This window comes from Oncorhynchus masou, unplaced genomic scaffold, assembly GCF_036934945.1.
Source record: "Oncorhynchus masou masou isolate Uvic2021 unplaced genomic scaffold, UVic_Omas_1.1 unplaced_scaffold_1689, whole genome shotgun sequence".
NCBI lineage: Eukaryota > Metazoa > Chordata > Actinopteri > Salmoniformes > Salmonidae > Oncorhynchus > Oncorhynchus masou.
The window spans coordinates 94,636-101,381 of NW_027007038.1; the positions used below are offsets into that span (position 1 = coordinate 94,636).

The 6,746-nt window shown below is 44.1% G+C and overlaps 1 pseudogene; it reads left to right on the forward strand.

Moving 5' to 3' along the window:
- The first annotated feature begins 1,784 nt into the window (after nt 1-1,784).
- LOC135531979 (extracellular calcium-sensing receptor-like) lies at nt 1,785-5,344 on the forward strand (annotated as a pseudogene).
- Nucleotides 5,345-6,746: the final 1,402 nt, after the last annotated feature.

Here is a 6,746-nt window from a genome sequence, read left to right on the forward strand (position 1 = left end):
AGAGTGTGCAAAGCTGTCATCAAGGCAATTTAAAACACATTTGTTTTGCTTTTAAAACGTCTCTGGGATAGGGTCTCGTTTCCTGAATGTCCTCCAGACTGACGTGCCCAGGATATGCATATAATTGGTACCATTTGATAGAAAACACATTGCTGGTTCTAAATCTGTTAAGATAATGTCTGAGACTATAACAAAAATGATATGGCAGGCGAAAATCCGATGAAAATCGACCAGAATGTTATTTTTGAGCGCCCAGGCTCTTTTTATGGAAACCTATTGTTTCTATATATATCCTTTTCCCAGATTGCAATGCCTATGGATTACACTAGATGTCAACGGTCTTTATTCAAGGATTCAAGCTTCTTTTTAAAAAGGAAGAAGTTATTGGAGTTTTTGTTAGGAGACCACCTGAAGAAAATCAGTCTTTCGGCTCGCAAGGGAGAGGACGTGCGCTTATGAATTTTCCTTTCCTATTGAACATACTACTTCCATATGAAATTCTATAGTTTATTTTCATTTTAGAGAACCTGAGGACTAAATAGAAATGTTGTTTGACTTGTTTGGAGTTTAGCATTTGTGTGCATGTTGAACGTGTGGATTACTGAAACCAATGTCGCCAAATAAACTCACTTTTGGGATATAAAGAAGCATTTTATCGAAAAAAGACCATTCTTGCTAAAGATGGGACCCTTGGGATTGCAAACAGAGGACAATCTTCAAAAGTAAGTGATGTATTTAATCGCTATTTTTTGATTTTGTGAAGCCTGTGCTGGTTGAAAAATATGTTGATGTGGTTCACCTTCCTCAGACAATCGCACAGTATGGTTTTGCCATAAAGCCTTTTTGAAATCTGACAACAGAGTTAGATTAACAAGAAATTTAGCTTTTAAATTATGTAAAACACTTGTATGTTTGTTAATGTTTAATATTGCGAAAATGTATTTGTATTGCGCACGCCCCAATTTCACCGGAAGTTGTCGGCTTGTGTCCCTCAAGTGGAACGGCTAGGTCTAATTAACTCTAGTCAAGTCATTTAATAATAAAATCTTATTTACAAAGACAGCCTAACTCAGACAACACAGAGCCAATTGTGCGCTGCCAAATGGGACTCAATCAGAGCCAGATGGTATATAGCCTGGAATCGAACCAGGGACTGTAGTGACACCTCTTGCTCTGTAATGCAGGGCCTTAGACTGCTGCGACACTCGGGAGCGAAATAAACAACTTCTGACATTGTGGACATACAAATGTACATGTGTCATGCTATTCCAGATGTTTCATTTTTGTTTAACAACTTCAACACACAAGTGAAATAATAGAACAATAATTATTTATTTCAAACCCATACTTGTTCTATTGTTTTATGTATGTGTTGAAATCGTCATACATAAAAACATGTGAAGGCATGACAGATATCATTTTTATTATTTTTTATTTGAAATAAAATGTAATTGCTCTATTTTTTTATGTATGTTTTTAAATTGGCATACAAAAAAACCTTTGGGAAAGCATGACAGATATAATGTTTTATATCCACAATGTCAGAAGCCTGCAATTATCTATCCACTGCTTGCTCATAATAGCAGCATAACCCAGCCTCTGTCACTATTCCACCTCCCTCTCTATCCTGTACCCCGGGGACACAATAAACACTCAAACCACACCCCACTCGTTGAGAGGGAGTGTATGGGCAGTTCCAGCATCTTACGGGGCACTTTCACCTCTATAAAAGAGGAACCCATCTATCTGCCCTCACAGACACAGCTGCCCTGCTGAATGCTGGCATGGCACTGAGTACAGGAGTGGTTCTCCGGCTGCTGGTGGTGGTGATGAGGGGTATAGCTGCTCCAGGCCCAATCTGCTCTCTGCTGGGCCAACCCGCTCTGCCTCTCCTGTCTGCCGAGGGGGACATCAACATTGGGGCAGTGTTCCCTCTACATAGGAATGCCCTCTTCAAGGTCCATTCGTTCACCTCCAGACCAGAGAAAACACCCTGTATCAGGTATGTGTTGAAAAACAACTATCTGTGGGAACTTTTAGCATTTTGGGAATATTTACACTTTTTTTCTGTGATACTAAACACAATTATCAACTCATCTCAACCGAGTATATCAGTTTTGCTGGCATATGCGATTCCTGGCTTCAACTAACTTTTTTTTTTTGTTTTGTTATCACTGTCCAGTTTCAACCCACGTGAGTTCCAGTTTGCACAGACCCTGATCTTTGCCCTGGAGGAGATCAACAACAGCAGTGATCTGCTCCCAGGGCTGTCTCTGGGTTACCAGGTCTATGACTCCTGTAGCTATGCCCCCCTGGCCATCCACTCAGCCCTGGCCCTGATGAACAGCCCTGGGCCTGAGGACAGCCTGGGAGACCCCTCCTCCTGTTCCAGATCTCCAGCCGTGTTGGGTATTGTAGGGGAGTCAAGCTCCACATCCACCATCGGAATATCATCCCTGGTCGGATCATTCAGCATCCCTGTGGTGAGACACCTTTTGGTTGTGGCTCTTTAGAGGTAGTTTCATCAATGTCAGCTATGTATGAAAGATCAATTCAAATCTTCCCGTTTCTTCCACACAGATCAGCCACTTTGCCACCTGTGCTTGTCTGAGTAACAGAAAGAAGTTCCTTCCTTCTTCAGAACCATCCCCAGTGACTTCTACCAGAGCAGAGCCCTGGCAAAGCTGGTCAAACACTTTGGATGGAACTGGGTGGGAGTGGTGAACAGCAACAATGACTATGGAAACAACGGCATGGCTACATTCTTGGAGGAATCGAGGCATGAAGGGGTCTGTGTAGAGTACCAAGAGTCCATCCACCGCACAGACCCCAGAGAGAAGCTCCTGGAAGTCGTCAAGGTCATCCGGAGGGCCACAGCCAGGGTTGTGGTACTGTTCTTGACCTTGGGGGAACTCATCCCCCTGATGAATGAGATGGCCCTGGAGGGAGACCCAGGGCTTCAGTGGGTGGGCAGCGAGGCTTGGATCACAGCCAGACTGCTGGCGGATAACAAGGCCTATGGCTTCCTGAGGGGGGCGGTGGGCTTTGCCGTCAGGAATGCCAGGCTGGATGGTCTGGAGGGGTTCCTACACAAGGTGCACCCCTCCCAGGCGCCAGACAACACCCTGCTCAGGGAGTTCTGGGAGACTGTGTTCAAGTGCTCCTTCGAGGGGGGCAGCAGCACACTGTGCACAGGAACAGAGAGCTTAGCAAAGCTGAAGAACCAATACACTGACATGTCAGAGCTGAGAATATCTAACAAAGTGTACACAGCTGTATATGCCATTGCACACGCTCTGCAAAACCTACTGACAGACTTAAAGAATGACACAGACAGCGGCAAAAGACCAGTCTACACACCACAGCAGGTGAGCAAGCCTCAGATACGACAAAACATAAATAACATATCTTATGAATCATCCCACTCTCTGTGTCTCTCTGTGTCTCTCTATGTGTCGCTCTGTCTCTGTCTAATTCTCTCTCACTGTCTCATTGTCTTTGTCTGGCTCTCTATCTCTTTCTGTGTCTCTCTCTCTGTGTCTCTCTCCTTCTGTCTCTCCCCCTCTGTCGCTCCATCTCCCTCTCTCTCCCCATGTTGTTGAGCAGGTGCTACAGTACCTGAAGGAGGTGAGGTTTAGAGTAAAGACAGGAGAGGAGATCTGGTTTGATGATAACGGAGATGTGGTGGCGTGCTATGACCTCGTGAACTGGCAGCAGGAGGAGGATGGGACCCTGCAGTTCCATGCTGTGGGGCTGTATGATTCCTCGATGCCCCCTGAACAGCGCATTACCTTCAACAAGGGAAGACTGGTCTGGGTAGGGGGCAAGGCAGAGGTAGGACTGGGTTAACTGCCTGTTGAGGGGCAGAACGACAGATTTGTACCTTGTCAGCTCGTGGGTTTGAACTTGCAACCTTCCGGTTACGAGTCCAACACTCTAACCACGAGGCTACCCTGCTGCCCCAGGGTGTTGCAAAAGCACATGCAAACCTCAAACCACTGCAAATGTAAAACATGAATTCTATAATGTATACATAATCCACATATTCTCTCAATTGTCTTGTTTTACATTGGTAATATAACTTCCAGAAGTAGTGACATTAAAGCATTTCTGCACGTTTATTTATATAAAATACACCAATAGTCAGACATGTTGTATTTCTCCACAGGCACCTGTAGCAGTGTGCAGTGAGAGCTGTCCCACAGGCACTCGTAAGGCTGTACAGAAAGGAAAGCCTGTATGCTGTTATGACTGTGTACCATGTGCGGAGGGAGAGATCAGTAATATCACAGGTAATATATAATGCATTTAGGGCTACCTTCAATACTTTCAAGTTCTGTCACTGCCCAACAGCACTAATAGATATCATAAAACACATGACACAGTGACACACTGATTCATGGAATGAATGACGTTCTAATCCTTTTACAGATTCTAACGGCTGCTATCGATGTGACTTGGAGTATTGGTCCAATGAAAAAAGGGACCTCTGTGTGTTGAAACCAGTTGAATTCCTCTCCTATGAAGAAATGATGGGCATAGTTCTGGTGTTTTTCTCCTTACTGGGGTCCGGTGTTACTACTCTGGTAGCTGTGGTGTTTTCAACTCATAAGGACACTCCCATCGTCAGAGCCAACAACTCTGAGCTGAGCTTCCTGCTGCTTTTCTCCTTGACTCTGTGTTTTCTGTGTTCTCTTACTTTCATTGGCCGGCCCTCTGAGTGGTCCTGTTCACTGCGCCACACAGCGTTTGGGATCACCTTCGTCCTCTGCATCTCTTGTGTTCTGGGGAAAACAATAGTGGTGTTGATGGCCTTCAGGGCTACACTTCCAGCCAGTAATGTCATGAAATGGTTTGGTCCAGCACAGCAGAGACTCAGTGTTCTGGCTTTCACTCTCATACAGGTCCTGATCTGTGTACTTTGGCTAACAGTCTCCCCTCCTTTCCCCTACAAGAACATGAAGACGTATAAGGAAAAGGTCATTCTAGAGTGTAATGTGGGTTCAGCTATTGGTTTCTGGGCTGTGTTGGGGTATATAGGACTCCTAGCTCTCTTGTGCTTTGTGCTGGCTTTTCTGGCTCGAAAGCTGCCTGATAACTTTAATGAGGCCAAATTCATCACCTTCAGCATGCTCATATTCTGTGCAGTCTGGATCACCTTTATCCCAGCTTATGTCAGCTCTCCTGGGAAGTTCACTGTAGCTGTGGAGATATTCGCTATTCTGGCCTCCAGTTTTGGGTTGCTTTTCTGCATTTTGCTCCTAAATGTTTCATTATATTGCTGAGGCCAGAGCAAAATACCAAGAAACATATGATGGGGAAGGCATCTAATGATATACGATAGTAAAGAAACATATCATGGGGAAGACATCTAATGATATACGATAGTAAAGAAACATATGATGGGGAAGACATCTAATGATATACGATAGTAAAGAAACATATCATGGGGAAGACATCTAATGATATACGATATTAAAGAAACATATTTTGGGAAAGGCGTCAACCAAAGCCCTTTAGGATGAATACTGACCATTGGCTTATTCTAAGTCGTTCTATAATAAACAAAGACACATCATATCTAAGTCAGTCATGGGTTAAACTCATCCACAGGCTCAATTGATACCAAAAATAGAGACTGGAAACACTGTGCAATGAAGTGTTACTTGAAAGGGAAGGGTTCAAATCAAGGATAGAGAGCCTGCTACAGTTTGACTATGAAAACTGCAGAAAACCTCACAATGATCATAGGACTTTTAGGAAGCACCAACTGATTCGTAGTTTGGGCATATTTCTTATTTTATTTATTTCACCTTTATTTAACCAGGTAGGCTAGTTGAGATGAAGTGCTCATTTACAAATGAGACCTGGCCAAGATAAAGCAAAGCAGTGCGACACAAACAACAACACAGAGTTACACATGGAATAAACAAACATGGAGTCAATACTACAATACAGGGTGTGCAAATGAGGTAGGAAAAGGGAGGTAAGGCAATAAATATGCCATAGTAGAAACATGATTACATTATAGAATTTAAACACTGGCGTGATAAGATGTGCAGAAGATGAGTGTGCACGTAGAGATACAGGGGTACAAAGGAGCAAAATTAGACATTTGCATGTGAGAGATAGACGTGAACTCACTTCCTTGTTTAGCCTAATTAGTTTGTAGAGGGCAGGTTCTAAGGGTTTTGCTAAACGGTGATGGACTGAGATATCAGCCAATGTAAATCCGCTCCTGCCATGGTCTGCATTCCTGTCTCTTCATGAGACATTGTGAAAGATGGTTTGAAAGAGAAAGAGCTGGCTTGTCGACGAGGTCTGTCACAGGTACATGGATGTTCAATAAGTCCTGAACACACATCCAACAGCACATTATGCCAAGCAGCCATATCTACATGGGTGTGGTCGCACATTATGAAAGTCAAGAAAATAATGAAGCAGAAAGAAAATGTATAATTTTGACTATGTTTCTCACTGCTCTACCCCAGCGGCCACTGACAGCCTGCTGTGCTTCCACAGGCCCCCTCAATGACCCCCTCAGTGACCTCCTCAGTGACTGCTGCTGTCCAGTCCAGGTCCAGATCAGGAGCCCACACACAAGCCCCTTACTGAGCCTCTGTCTCACAGGCCTGCTCTGGACAAGCATGGTCTACTATCTCATCAAAAACAACATTGACTTCTTAAACCTCTCCTCATAGGCCTGTGGGCCACAACCCACTGTGTGTTAATATACACCAATAGCA